Here is a 15,612-nt window from a genome sequence, read left to right as displayed (position 1 = left end):
GTTTCTTGGTCAGGGAGCACCAGTAGTATTGTGGGAGAGCATTCGTGCACTTGTTCTATTATTAAATCCCGGTTATGTAAACCACCAGGAGACGACACCAACGAATAATGATTCACTCATAATTCAATTGTATAACAGGCCTATTTCGACAAGGAAATCAGAGGTGGTGCATGTGTGTGAGGACATGTATGGGGGGGCTGCATCGGTTGATTCACTTCCTGCTCATTGAAATCATTTCTTTAGTTGCTCTAAGGTTCAATGGTAACATGTTTTCTAAAATATTCTAAGTGTCTCGTGGCTCATGGTGTAATTGCAAGCACCTACGTATGTCTTCAGTGCAAAATTGAGACATTCTTAGTGAACAAAATGGATTTCAGCTCTACTTCTTAACCAGCCACAAACTATACCGTCATTGTGTTGTACATTACTGAGTCAGTTTGCTGACCTTATGACTCTTGTCTCTTTGTGCCGCTGCTTCACTAGCATTTACCATTATCGCCTACTATTAGTCAGTCAAGCCGCTGTTCAGGCTGAGTTTTTGCATTTTTAATGGTGCAAAATCTTCTTTTTTTTTTTTTTTTTTTTTTACCAGCACCACGCCATTAATGTGAGAATTAAATTAAATTAATTAAAAATTACTAAAAATTAGAGCAACAAGTCCTCTATTGAAAGACAAAATAGATTGTGAGGATTGTTCGTGACCTCAGGATTAGTAGTCTGTATAGTTACAATGTAAAATCAACTCAATGTCTGCTTTCCAGGCATTTAAGGGTGCTATATGTAAGAAACAGGCACCTGTAAAATTCATACTCCAAACAGATTGGGGGCAGCATGTAAGGAGCAGTGTCTCCCATAGGTCTTTTTCAACTGACAGCTACCTTAGAGGAATGTTACACAGTGCTACACAACACAATATTAACATTAACAGCTGTTTACTTACCAGTCTAGAAGAAAGATGCAAGTTCACCATCAAACTTCATCCCTTTACTCTCTAAGAGCTGTGTCCAGTGGTGGAAAGAGACAAACTCGTGTTTTGCTTTTATTTTCATCACTTCGTTTCCTCACCGCTGAACATTTATCCTTCATCTTCATCCTCTCATGTTAGTCTGATGGCAGACTGGATGTTACAGTGACTCACTTTATCCTCTTTAGGTACAAAGTAGCACTACAAGACATGACAGGCTGGGGCTAGCTGGTTAGCATGCTAACTTCAGTAGCTCTCTCTGCAACACAATAGGCTACATAGATGTCTTTGGGATAACATCAAAACTGTTATTTCTTCACATTGTGTTTGTAATTTGAGTTAATTTTAGAATGTTTTAAACTAAGATTCTCACATGACGCTCCTTTAAGTGCATCGTATGGTTGTCATCAGCAAATGAACTAACAAAAATGTATAATAAAAAAAAAAAAAAACACACAATAGGTACGTTGTCACTGCATCCTAAAATTGACTTTGACTTCAACCTGTTTCGCTTAAGTATGGTTACGTTTCGGCAACCATAACCACTCGATTTAGGGTTAGGAAACAATTGCCTTTGTGGTAAAAATACATAGATAATGACTGTTGGTATGAGATGGGACCTGGTCTGGTGTGTTGAAATCAAATGGTTTGTGTACCCACCGACCACCTCCAACATCCACATTGTTACACTAGAAACATCACACAACTTCCTGCTTTGGAACCGAATGCATTAACTCAATGTATTTCAAGCTGTTTAAAGGAAAGAGGTTCATTTGGCCACCAAGGAGGGAAAATTGTCCAGGTATACCCCTCATACAATAACAATGTGTTTTTTCTGAATTTTGAGCAGTAACATTTATCAAATACAATGACAAGCTGGTCCAGATACTACTAAATTATAAATAGTTATCATTAAAAGACTTAGCATTTGTTAAATTACTCACACAACCTTGGCTTATCTTTGTCTTAATGTCCTTCAAATCTGACTTGAAAATGACTTTTTACTATTCAGTCATATTCGTGCAGTTCTCTATGCCAGAAGCATTCAATCAATAATTTAATCTGCCTGGGCTCATTTAGTGGGGTTTTGGTATTAAACTGCATTATACTGAAAGGTGCAGCTGTCTTCCCCCATTAGCAGCCCACATAAGTGATTAAAAACGAAAGTGTGGTGTTTGATCTCAATTAGAAAATAAAAATCTTCAATATACGCATGTGAAAGCCGCATGTAAACAAGGATATTTCAGCCAGTTTATCTGCTGACCGGTAACATTACATGGATGACCTACTTTATCCTCTCATCTCACCCCCTCTTTAATTCTTTCCCTCTTATTTTGCTTGATGTCCTTGATATCCTCAAGTGTTCCATATCGATGAAGCCACACAACCTTAATCACAGAGTATCTAGATTCATTCTCGAATCCCACACATGACTGCATGTACCGTGATAATCCACATCCACAACTAAAAAAATATAGATTTACATGATAAATCCTTGTTGTTTAGTGGAACTGTGCCATTACAAATCAACACATCTTGTGAAAGAAAGCAAACAAATCAAACAACCATAGTTTTTCATTGTGACTTGTGAAGTAAGACAGAGTGTTTTTCACTCATGACATGTCTGCAGCCATTTTATGTCCTCAGGTTTCTGCAGCTCTCTATTGACACTTTACTGCAGCAGGGAAAATGAGTGGATTTGAATGAAAGGTTGCTGTTAGCATTCCACCCAGACCAGACGCATATTTTTCAGCACAGGTCAGAATTTACACTGCACCCTTAAAATAGAAAGATAAAACACTGGCAAATGGCAGTAACATTTTACACAGGTCACGTTGTGCCATGCCATCTGACCTGGCAGTCCTCCCAGAAAAGAAATAGAGGGGAATCACAGCTGCTGTCTCACGCTTTCTCTCCCCTCTCAGACACGCGTTACCCCATCTATCCGATCCACATGGGGGGAGGCACAGTCTCACTTATCATGTTTAATTTGTTTCCCACTGTGTCCTCGGTGTTCTCAGTTGAATTATCAAAGTGGTTTGATCTGTTCTGTTACATACAGTGTGCATGCTAACCAAGTGAGAAAAAGAACATAAGAAGACAATGACAAAGCAAGAATGAAAGTCTAAAGTGTGACTAGCTTTTTATTATCTCATATGTTGTTAACTAATTACTTAATTAAATCCTTTGAACATGTCAGAATATCACTTTATTAAACAGGTATGATTCATCCCCTGCTTGCTGTGGATTATAATCATTAGAGGCCATTTGCAGCTATGTGGACAAAAACAGACTGCTCATTTGTGTTCTAATTTGTTGGACCATGTGAAGGGAAGGTTTGATCATTAAAAGTGAGGCCGACTTTGTGAAATATACATCTTTGAGCAGAGGAAATCAGTGGCCCCAAGCCAACACATGTGCAGTGTGAGAGCACACAGTGAACCGGAGTGTAGTGAGCAATGACCCACGCTGAGGTTCTGCTTCAATAATTAAAGTTCATTGCTTTTCCATTGCGCTTTTTTAAATTTATAGAGTAATTTAATTTGGCATGGGGGGACAAAAAAATAAAGTGCACTTTAGAGTCTAATTGATGCTGGTTCCTCCTTAGTCCTGCATCCTCAGCATTCTTCCTCTCCAACCAATGAAGTTAACTGGGTGGGGGATGGAGTGCAGAGGAAGATAGAGGAGAGGGAGAAAGGCGAAGAAAGGGACAGGCAAAGGGACGAGGAAGAAAATAAGGAGGTTATTGCATGGGGGGTGCAAATTTGATTTCTTCTCCAGCCATTGTTAGCTCGTGGCTTTGAGAGGCAGCGAAAGTGAAGTCCATTTTCGTGTTACTGTTGTGAGGGAGATTGGCAGAGGCCGAGCTTGTTTCTATTTGAGGAATAATGAAGAGTGTGTCCCTATACAAACACTACTCTACTCTAGGTCCTCTATTAGTCCCCCCCCTTCTCGCGCACCCTCTCTCTCTCTTTCCGTACAAATGGAAAAGCATGTAGTGGTTCATCGTTCCTCATCCTGTTTTTATCCAGCTTATAAAATAAGATAGCGGAGAGGGTTTGTGTTGTGGCCCGACAGCCAGAATGTGGAAGAAAGTCATGTGGAAATAGCAAACTCCTGGGGTACCACACTCTCGCCAGGTGAGAATTCTTGCAGAGGAGCTTTGTTGCTGAGGAGCACTTTACTGCACTGTAGCAACAATGTCATCTTAATTATGTGCTTGCTGAAAACTTGCACTGACACAAGGCCTCCCTGGATGGTAGAAAGGAGAAGGTATTGCCTCACATCAGTCTGAAACTATGGGCTCCCTTGCATACTTTCTGCAGCACTCTTATTTTTAGTATCTTGACTTTTTGCAGCTATGGGGAACCTCCCAAATGGCCTGAATGTAAGGATGCATTTGACACCTTTGTTCATTAAGAGAAATGGGGAGCAGAAAGGCAGTCTTTCATGGGCTCCCATGACAACACAAGAATGCCTGGAACAGGCCATGGAGAGGCCGTCTTATAAAGCTTATGTAGCCCCACTTCTCTGCCTCCCAATAATTCACTCCGGTCCTGGTGGAGTAAAGGTGTCAGCCAAGACATTCACACCGCCAGTTCATCCGAACAGAGAAATGGAATGATGAAAGGAAAACACCAGAGGGGATGGGGGAGGACAAGTGGCTCTTTTAATGACTCTGGAGTGTGATGGGAATGCTGTTAATGAGGAGGGCTGGGATAAGAAGCTATGCTTCCCACGTAGAGACAGACAAGCCTGGGAAGAGCCTGAAGAACAACTCGGCGATGCAGTTACAGCTGAGCAAAGCCAAGCAGAGCTCCGCAGACCACAGGAGTGTGGGATGAATAGAGTTTGACTGTGAGGCAGGCAAAGATGGCATCGAGAATGAGCAGCGCTTCTTTTTCTTCTCCTCTTCCCGCTTCTCCCAGAGAGACAGTGGCAGCTCTCTGGTGAAGATCAGAAAGGTGGGAGATGGAAAGTGAGCGGGAGTGGGGAGAAAGAGGGAGAAGAGAGAGACAGTAGCCCCAGGAGCCCCATCTCCAGTCAGTAATTCCACTGGGGCTCTCCCCACCGCTCTTCAGTTTCCATCTCCAGATGAAAAATAAATAACCTCTTCAGACGGCCTCCCTCTCCTCTGAGAGAGAAAGGGAGCTTTCCCAAGAGCAGTCTTCACTTTCCATGTAGTTATCTCTCTGTCTCCCCTCTTTAACTTAATCTTTCACACACTGTCACATGCACAGTCAGGCTATATGTACTGTAGATGACCATAGCATGGCCTATAGGCAAGATTTATTGTATTGTATATATATAATAATTTCAAATTAAAGAGCAGGGCTCTGTATTATCTTCAATACTCTCACATGTAAGTCTGATCATCAACCCAAAAGTAACTTTTGATTTTTTGCCAACAAAGTGGGCAAAATCTGACTGAACATTTACCCTTCATCATCTTTTCTTTGTTCCTCCTCACTTAAGAACATTCAGCTTCATGGTATCTCACATACTGAATCATAAGATGCATCAATCCACCTCTGCCTTCCGGGAGCTGTCTGCTTCAAGCCTAGGTTATCAGCCTGTGTCAAGGTACATAGTACAATACTGCCTTTGTACATGGAATAAGTAACATTTACTTATCTCCTCTGCAATGGAGCATTTGCTCCCTGTGCAAGCACGGCTGGCAGAGCGTAGCAGCTGGTGCTGCCAGGCACTGAAGCTAAAGGCTAGTCTGGTGCAAGATTGTTCTGGAAAGCGCTGTAAGGCTGATGGCCTCGTCAAGAGAGAGACTCATGGCCGATTGTGCATGACGAGTGCTCCGTGCTATCTGATGCTTCTCCCTGGGCTTTCATGCAAAAAGCTGAGAAGAAGAAATGATGTCTGCCATGTGTATGTCTGGTGTTGACTGTCCCCTCTGTACTTGCCAACACAAATATTTTATTCTACACTCAACATTATTCTTTTTTAATCGTACTGTTGTTGTGGTTGCTGGTACAAAACAGCTAATATCATGCTCTGGTAATTCACACCTTAACATGAGGACCTTTCTGAACATCTAATACAAACATGCTCCTCTTTTACACTCTACATGTTAGTCGTCACAGCAGTTTTCTAACTTGCCTCTAAGAAGACATATTAACACATATTGTAATATACAGATGCTCTCTTCCTCTCTCTTTTTCTATCTTCCACTGCCTGCGTGTAGCATGATAACAGTCAGCATTATAGTCTGCCGTTCGTATTACCTCCTTTCTCTGGTAGCTTGTCAGCACTTCCTTTCTTAACTCCACTATCAACTTCAACTCCTGATACCTGTAATGAACGCTCTGCTTAGTGCTGATATTGTACTGTATATCCGCTTAGGATCCCTAGCGTCAAGTCCAACAGGGAATGTGTTAGCTACACTTCTGTATGCTCACTCTCCTGCATGGTTCATAGCTGTAGCCTGATGACATGTCTTTTGTGTGGTTTTGCACATGAAATGTGTCCACATGGACTTTCAGAAAGCCGCGTGAAGAATTGTCTCAGTATGTGGGAACAGACATGCATGCGCTAAGAGGTTGTTATACTGGCTTGTGTGCTGGGTTCTCCCATTTGAGGCTGAGCAAATGTGAAAGGTTGGATTTTTCAAAGCAAAATCGTGGTCAGAAAACATGCCACTTTGTCCATCTAAGCTCAATCATGCATATACTGTGTACTGTATAGACAATGGTGTTGACACAAATGAACCAACCATGCACACATAAAACAAACACTCATGCTCAAGCCCCGCAGCTGTCTCTAGAGTATGTAATGCTCATTACACCATGCAATTACTGTGTATTAAGTATTTGATGAAGAAAAAAATGTAATGCGATGTTAAGTTTGTCCTGCGGAGAGTGTGAAAGGAAAGGTCACTGGGTCAAAATCAAATGAGTTTACCTGCTTGGAAAACAACATTTATTGCAATATGACTCATGGATTATGAGTTGATTTCGGCTTATCTTAGCTTTGTTTACACAGTCACAGTGAAATCAGAACACAATCCTGCGGACAGGATTCATGCTCGGATCCGAAGCAGATTAGAACTAGGGTATGTTGTTATATGTTGTTGCAGATAAAAACTATAACTAGACACTGTATGTTAATGCTAATCACCAAAAACATGAGGATTCATGAATCTGAATCATGAATTCAGCTGTCAGCTAAGTTTGACATGACAGAAGTGCAGCGCAAAAGGTGAGGAAGGGTCACCAAAATCAGCTCAGTCATTCTCTGGGGAGCATAAATCTGGTAAGTGTCACAATAATCTAGCCAGAGATATGTTGAGGTCTGTTGTTGCTTGGTTCTGGTTGACTAACCAACATTACCATCTGCAGCCATCGTCAAGAACAGAGCAGAAATCAAACTGAAGTAGCAATGCTTGTGCTGACACAACAAACTATTAAATATTTTATGCAGTTTAGTCTGCACGCACTTACTGCCTAAACGCTTAATGAGCCAGATTTCCAGTTGATTTTATAGCATTGTTAGATCCAGACATTTCATCATAAAACGGCTTAATGTGACTGTACCAAGAAGTCAGTTCCTGCCTCAAATGGAGCACAAATTGAAGCCTGCCATTTAATTCCTGGAGGAAAATCCAAATTAGTAAAATCTGAAGAAAGAACAGAAGGGGAAAATTGGAGAATATCTCTCCAATTTGTCAGTTTGCCATGTTCCTTTGATGGTGCCGCATGCTAACCACCTCAGCTACCGCTCTCATCTCTTCATGGAGACAGACACACCCAGTGACTCAAGAAAATATCTCCTGCCCTCCTCACTCTTTTTTCCCCCTTGATGTGTCTCTCACCTCATTTGCTTACACCATTTCACCAAAAGATTTCATATACCATGTTACCTTTTCTATTTGGTTTGTATTCTGCTTTTTTCCTACTCCTTATTCTTTACCCTCTCCCCTTACATCACTCCATTTCTCCTATTCCCTGTGATCTACTCTCAGTGATCATGTCTGCTTTTTCTCACACATTTATTAATTAGCAAGAATCGTAAACAGTAGTCAATTTTAGTCTTGCATGCACACACATGTAGTTAGCTTCCTATTGTGCAATCCCAGGTTGCTTTTCATTGATTTGCTTTACATAGGCTTATTGGCTTAGTGTGGTATGTCTCCTGTATCACCCTGTGGTAGCATGGCATCGGTTCTCATGCATTTTTTCTTCAGAGGCTTTTGCCAGCCTTTCATATGAGAGTTAGATATTTTCGGGGGAGAGATTCCTTATTGGTAATTTACTCCTCTCTCTCTGTGGGGCTAACCATGTAGTCTGTGTCTTTCATCTTCCCTGTTTCTCCTCAAACTACCTTTTCCCTGACTTATCCTTCTGCCTTCTGAGTGTTACTATTGTGTCCCTATTTGCCTCCCTCTGAATATTTCCCTCTTTGTGTCATCCTTAATGTCTCCCTCTCCGTGTAAGCACCTTTGTGTAGTTCTCTCATCCCTAATGACGGGGGTCTTCATGAAAACAGATTACAATGTCTTCGAAGACTCATTTCAACATTTTTGATGGGGCTAAACCAATTACCTTTCCCATCACAAACAACTGACAGCTGGTGTGCATATTGGTGAAAAGCTAAGACAGGAGGGTGACTATGAATCCATTTCACAGGCAGATGAGTAGAAGGAATATTTCCCTGTCAAAAATAATTAATCAAAGAGACAAGACTGGCCTGAGTGAAACGAGGCGCTGACGGATTGATCATCGCACAGTAAAACTCTCCATATCGCAGTCATTCTACCTTTTCCTGCTCCTCTTTCTGTCTTTGCTACCTTATTCTCCTCTACAGCCCAGTCTGTCAGCCTTTCCTTCTCTCTACAGAACATATCTTATCCCTCTCCTCCTGCTTGAACTCTCTTTGGACTCCAAATGCTAATTCAGTCAGGCACTTAATCAGACATATTAATTCCATATCTCCCCTGATTGCACTAATTCCACTCTGCACTGAGTTTCTCTGCGGCATCCCTTCAGTGCAGCAGAATTTTAAACTGCGGTGCTAACCGTGGTCTGCAAAAGCATTTATTTAAACCAGGCAACACCATGCATTGACAATAAAAATAGGTATGGCAAGGATAATATGCAGCAGTCCATGTTTTATCATGCTTTCCTGTGATCCTTCAGCCCTCCAGCCATTTCAGTACCACTGGACTTGTAGATAGCCATGTATGGTGTCATTCTGAGTAGCAGTACATGAAGCCATCCAGTGAAAATAAATAGACCTCATCTTGCACCAGTTTGCCAATTCCAGATAAGACAATCTGGCAACAATGTCCACTGCTTCTGAATCACTTTGGCTAAATGACACGTTATTAGAACATGTTTGTCTGCATTTCAAGAAAGTCTGGTAGTCAGTGGCAGCAATTTTTGACAGTAAATTCTTTATACAGTGCAGGCACAAGCATTCCTGTACACACTCACATGCACTTGCACACACATACAAGCGCAGCGATAAACAGAATATGCCTGAAAAGCCTGTAAGCTCTCATATTGTCTTCTAACAAATGGTGTGCATAGCTGAGACATGTATTAATTAAAATCATATTATAAGTACTGATTTAGCCGCATTCTAATTTAATTAAGTCACAGATCATGTAATTGAGAGAATTACAAAATTGCATTCTTTGTTCCAGATAATTGTATTCCATCTTAATGCCTACTTTAAAGTCTGTTAATTTGTTTTATCTCATCACCATCGTCTTCCATAGACTTTCTAAAATAGAAAATATGGCTTGAGAATCTCTGTGTGCATATGCATCATGTCAAAGCAAACCTTCGAGATTTCATGGATCTTTTTAAACATCTTGATATGATCTCTCTGCCTACAGTCTACAGTTAGATTGGAGCCACAGTACGTTTAACAACAAGTTAGTTACAACTTACATCTATCTATCTATCTATCTATCTATCTATCTAGCCTTCTTTTCCTTTTCCTTACTGTTTGGTCACTTAGCAATTTGGCCAGGCGAGGACCCTCTACCAGACACAGATGGATTTACCATTAGATAATGACAAATGGCAGGCGCAGCTGAGCTGATTTCAGCACTTACTGCTCCTTTGGGAGCCTGTACTCACCGCAGTGCAAACCACACTGACCACCCCCCCCAAGATCTTAATTGAACGAGTGGCTGTGCAGCCAATTGATTCAGCCTGACATACATTTCTGGTCATTTCCAGTGGGTGATGTAGTGTGACCTGCAGGTCAAAATATGCTGCGATCTGGAGCAGAAGGCACTGACATTAGTCTTGATTTGTTGGACTACTACTCTTTCAGAGAGGGACTTTATCTCTGTGAGTTCATGGGAAATAAAGAGAGAGGCGAAAAAGTGGCTGAGTAGATATTTGATGTCCTGCAGACCTCTAAAGATACGAGTCGAAGTTTATTGGACTAGCTGATGTTGAAGATGTGATGAGATAATAAATGGTGCTCGGGTGTCCATGCAAAATATAAGGTGGCAATAAAGTGTCTCTGGGAATGTAATTGCTGGAAAGAAGGGACTATGATATTTTTAGATTTATTTTAACTACAGTATTTGTGACGTTTCATTTTTTCATGAATCAGACTTTCAAGAGGAAGCGAGTCCACCATGATCTGCCCCATGCAGCTGATAGTTGGGATCCATCTGCTGCCTGTTTGTGTCAGGTGTGACTTCCAGAGCTGGTGGCGGTGACATGCTCATGCAAGTCACATGTTATTTCAACTGATGCAATCTGACAATATTTGCATTGACAGCAGCATTCAGTTGCTGTGCCCTTTCTCGGGTATTTGGCATGGTTGCATATGAGCAAACTGTATTCAGTTGTGCAGTGCAGCGCACACTACTGAAACACATATGAGGACACTGGATGACATTTTTTAAGAAAGAGCAATATTCAATTTGAAAACTCCAAGTGATAAATTGCAATATATACATGTATATGTACACTGCATACATTCATGGAAAGGCTATAAAGAAGCAAGTCACACTTTGATTCATCTCTTTCCTTATCCTAGAAAGACCCAACCACTGTTGAAGCAGCAGCTGTGTCTGACAGACCAAGCTGTCCGCATGTTTAAGGTTTGAGTGTAGTTCTTTTAGTTCTTTCTTCTTAATTAGGAAGAACATACATCATGTCTCCAGACACTGACTGGAGACATGCTTCGAAAAAAATGGAATGATGTAGTGTTTTGTCAAAGACAGAGTAAAGCCAGCGGGTGTTTTTTTTTTTTTTGTTGTTGGTTTTTTTGTTTTGTTTTTTTTGGTTGTATGTGTGTGTGTGTGTGTGTGTGTGTGGTGCAATATTGATGTTGTTGATAATTACAACAATGATAAAGATTACATCGGCCAAGCCCATATCCATCATTACTATCCGTGGACATAGTTTGTCATTCTTAGTGAAGTTTCACTCAGAGAGCATTGGATGGTTCCAGCTTTTCAACAATTTTGTGCCATTTATTACTGTCACCGTGACATTACATTCCATTTATGTATAGTTGTGCAACTTAAAGCTGTACACTGGAGATGTGAGACTTGGACTAAAGTTAATGGATAAAATTGGTGATATTCTGCATTTTCCTTAATGTCAACAAATCTCAGGAGAAGTCAAAGACAAGCAACGAATTCCAAGACAAAACTACATATTAGAGACCGCTTTTTGAAGATTTACATGGTCATTAGGACCAAGCGGAGCTCATGGTTGGTGCCATAAACAAGCTTAGACTGATGCATATCTACATTCCTTGAATGTCCTTATTATTCAGCCTTGTAGGAACAAGACTGCATTAACAAACATAAATACCTGTAGTTTGGTTAGTTTTGCCTTCTAGGACTTTTGAGAATGGTCTCGGGCTCATGAACAAAAATGTTTCATCCCACTCCAGCTGGCTAATTCCTAAGCAAATTTCCTTAATTTCTAACATATTCTATTTAGCACTATTCTATTTTGTTTTGTCATCAGATGGGTCAAGATATGGTTGTGGTGCGTTCACTGCCATGAGAGGTCATCAGGGTGTAATGCAACCGTAATGTGAAAACCGTACTCACTGGCAATGCTGCATAAATGAGACAGACACGGCAAAACCCTTGTCTTAAAACAAAGGTTGGGGTGATGATAGGCCCACAAAATAATGTTCCTGTGGATCAAACACACACTTGTTGCGCTCACAGTTCCGGCACTGCACTAATGGATGGCGAGATGGAGAGAGTTTTATCTCCGTTTGCTTTTGTCCCCCATAATTTATTCAGCAGGGTTCTGTCCTCTGTGTTGTGTGAACGTGTCTGTGTGTACACGCCAGGCATGTGTGTGTGGCCGTGTGTTTGTAAGGCTTTATGGCTTTGACTGTCCCCTTGTCCCTGGGGAACGAGCTTTTCTGGCTTACAGTACAGTAGAATACAGTAAAGCTCCATTTGCTCGATAGAGGTTCTCAAAGGCACTAAAAAATCAGCATCAGCAGAGAGTGCTGAGGAAGTGGTTGAAAGGAAAACTAACAAGATGACTCAATGATTATTTAGAAACAGTAAAGAGAATTTTGAATTAGATGTACTCTATCCTGAGGGTTTTAAAAAATTGCATTTTTTGTAGCTGAGTAGATACATGATAATCTTTCCAAAATAGTGCATTATTCATGGCTATTCCATGGAGCCCGTGAAACGGAGTGGCCACAAACTGTATCACTGTAAATCTTGTATCTGTTTTAAAGTATTCTTACGGTTCGCCTCTTGTGTTTTCAGGGACAGCGTTACGGTGGATTGGACGTTATCATGAGGATGACCAGAACCCATTGGAGCCGTGATTGAATTGGCAGGTACGAACTGAAGAGCTAGACAGAGTCAGCAGCCTAATCTTGATCAGCAGGACGTGCAGAGTTGATGGATTGATTGATTGAGAGAAAAAGAGAGAAACACACTTTTCGTGTCATAAATCGGAGTGCCGAACCTAAACCCTAATAATGTGGCATGAGGCAAAACAAAGCACACTCTATTTCATACCTTTGGCCGAATCATATTCAGCCATTTCAGGAGGAGCCGCAGATAGAGAAAGTGACTATTTCAGTGTGGATTCACCTGGTCTTTTTTCACTCCCTGTGTTCCCTGAGAATGGACCTTTTCAGCCAAAATAAATCACCCTTATTATCTCAGCAAACTACTGCTGGCACACTTCTTATAGTGTGGGAACACAGCACAGTCCAAAGGTGTCTAATTCTGGTGGATTGGAAACTATAAATCACCTTGATGTTTCTCTGTCTTGTGGCCGGGGTATGCTGGGATTAGCTTCCAGCCCCCTGTGATCATGTGAAGGATTTAGTGGGAAATGTAAATGAATGGTCTGCACTATTTCTATTTCTTTTTCCAGTTTATTTCTTCTACTTCATGACCGAGCCATTGAATACTCTCCTTGTTATGTACCTTTAATTCAGGGATGTTAATGAGTAATTGGATACTTTCAGCAGGCGGAAAGTCTCTTGATCTTTTAGGAACACTTTGCGAGTCTGCATTGTTGAAGTGTTTTGTTCAATCCATAAAGAGTGAATAATTTGTGGATCTGTTGAGAGTGGTTAGCAGCATGCCTAGGAAAATAATCATTATGGAACACTGGGACATTATGAGGGAACAATATTTGCACCATAGGGTACATCGGCTCCTTTAAAATAGCCTCACTTTCTTTGGCCCTTTTACAATAATGCAGAGCAATTATTGAATCGCTCCCACAAGAGGGCTTACCATACAATCAGACATCCACAATCATGATTAACAGGTTGAAATGGTATTGTGGGTGTATTTTGCATTTATTTGACTTTCACTGTTCCATCCATCTAGCTGAACAGCTACCTATCAAGTCAAGTTTACTTATAGATCACATTTAAAATAATGGACATCATCCAAATTGCTGTAGAATGAGAAAACCAAAGAACAATACAAATATAAGAAAATGAATAAAATTTAGTGAAAAGTGGCAAAACACAAATACAGCTGAAACTAGAGGGCAAAAGTCAGGTGGACAAAAATAAAGATGTTAAGTGTTAAATAAGCTTAAGGAAGGGGCCAATATGAGATTGCTCCTCATCTCAGGGGTCGCCACTGAGTTTGTAGTTGGATTGTGGGTTGTTGGTTGACCAGTGTTGGAGGAACAAATAGATCTAGGGATGTAGTGGCGCCTGAGGTGGCCGAATACGTTGGTTAAACCTCTGTGTATCTTTGTCTATTAGCTCTGGATACAAGCTTATTCAGATTGGCAAGGCTGCTGCACTGCAACTGTTTTTACCCAAGACCAGACTACTGACAAGTACAGTAGCTGTGTGAGAGTTTTTGTTGAGTGTGTGGATTAATTGGTGAGGGAATAGCTTTGCATTTTTTTATCTACAATTCTAAATTCTGTAGCTGTATGTAGCAGATGCATACTGAAATCTCCCACATGTGGTGCAGAGTGGTGCAGGCAGCCCATAAACCTCCAGCTACTGTTCTGGCAGTGCTGAGCGCAATGGCCGTTAAAAAGAAGGCACATATTTCACAATAAAACCCAATGTGATTTAAAAACAGGAGAGTGATTACTGTTATTTCTTGCTTGTGAAACATGAAATGCCAAGTGAATATCAGCTCTGTTACTGAAGGATTAAGTGTTTAAGAAATTATTTGATTGGTACTGTAGACAAAGACAGAGAGAGGATCATAGGTCTTATGCTGCAGGCTTTACCCAATCACAGCACGGCGCTAAATGAGAAATTCAGTGGCTGCTTGGATGCATGAGTAAGTCTGAGGAGAAAATGGAATGAAAGTATGTTATAGAGTTACCGAAGTGGAAAAATAAGAGAAACTTTATGACTCTCAGCAGTGACTCTGTCTATTTTCACAAGACATTTCACCTTTGTGTAAGACAATTTTTTTTTTTTTTTTCTCAAAGAGAGCTGCTGGACTGCACAGAGAAATATGCCTCTGGTGTGCGCAGACCCACTGCAACTCATGCATGTAACTTCCACTACACGTCTGTTCTACTTTTGGTGTGAACTACTGTCGCAGTGTCAGGGAGCTTTTACTTGCAACCTCTGTTCCTCTAGGCTGATGATGCTGTTTGTCTGTGTTGGCCATATGTTGTCATAATTTGAGAGTCTATTATCCCTGCTACAGCAAATCATTCTTGAGTTTTTACAACCGATGCAGCACCGCATCAGGCACAAACTCTGTGGCCTCTTTAAAACTCTATTAGTTCCCTCGTTTTCCTTTGGAAACCGACACATTAAAGCGGTGATTGTCAGACCTCTTTAAAAGCTAAATAGCATTCAACTTATTTGAAATGACTCGCATGAATAGTTGCTTTTGTGATTCACTTAGTTCAAAGCTCCTTTTCATGTGGTGTTCCTCTTATTTTATCCACCCTTTATATCTGTCCCGGTGGGGCGGGAGATTGGGTTTCTTTATGGAAAATATATTGAATTTGTGCAATGGAGTCGAGTCACATGCTTTTATTTCCTCTAAAATGTATCCCTTTCCTTTGGCAACACGTTTCAGAAAAACAGCTGGTGACATACATGTTCCCAAGTGTGTGGATTCACATCTGGAGATGTGTTATTGAAAGAAAAAGCATCATAATTAGTCTTACTTTATCACAGGACTATCATAAGTGTAACTTTACTGTACGCCTCCTCAC

At 40.9% G+C, this 15,612-nt stretch overlaps 1 protein-coding gene across 4 annotated transcripts in view; it reads left to right on the top strand.

Annotated features, from left to right (window-relative positions):
• lrrc4ca (leucine rich repeat containing 4C, genome duplicate a) overlaps positions 1 to 15,612 on the top strand; it is a 162,119-nt gene that overhangs the window by 129,715 nt on the left and 16,792 nt on the right. For 3 of the 4 annotated variants that reach the window (XM_076733482.1, XM_076733483.1, XM_076733486.1), the window contains one exon: positions 12,702 to 12,775. The exons of the other annotated variant lie outside the window; for it this stretch is intronic. The gene's annotated coding sequence lies outside the window, so the exon portion shown is untranslated. The remainder of the gene's footprint in view (positions 1 to 12,701; positions 12,776 to 15,612) is intronic. 4 annotated transcript variants of the gene reach the window in all.

This window comes from Chaetodon auriga, chromosome 6, assembly GCF_051107435.1.
Source record: "Chaetodon auriga isolate fChaAug3 chromosome 6, fChaAug3.hap1, whole genome shotgun sequence".
NCBI classification, from domain to species: domain Eukaryota; kingdom Metazoa; phylum Chordata; class Actinopteri; order Chaetodontiformes; family Chaetodontidae; genus Chaetodon; species Chaetodon auriga.
Note: the sequence above shows the minus strand (reverse complement) of the source record. Positions and strands in the feature narration are given on the sequence as shown.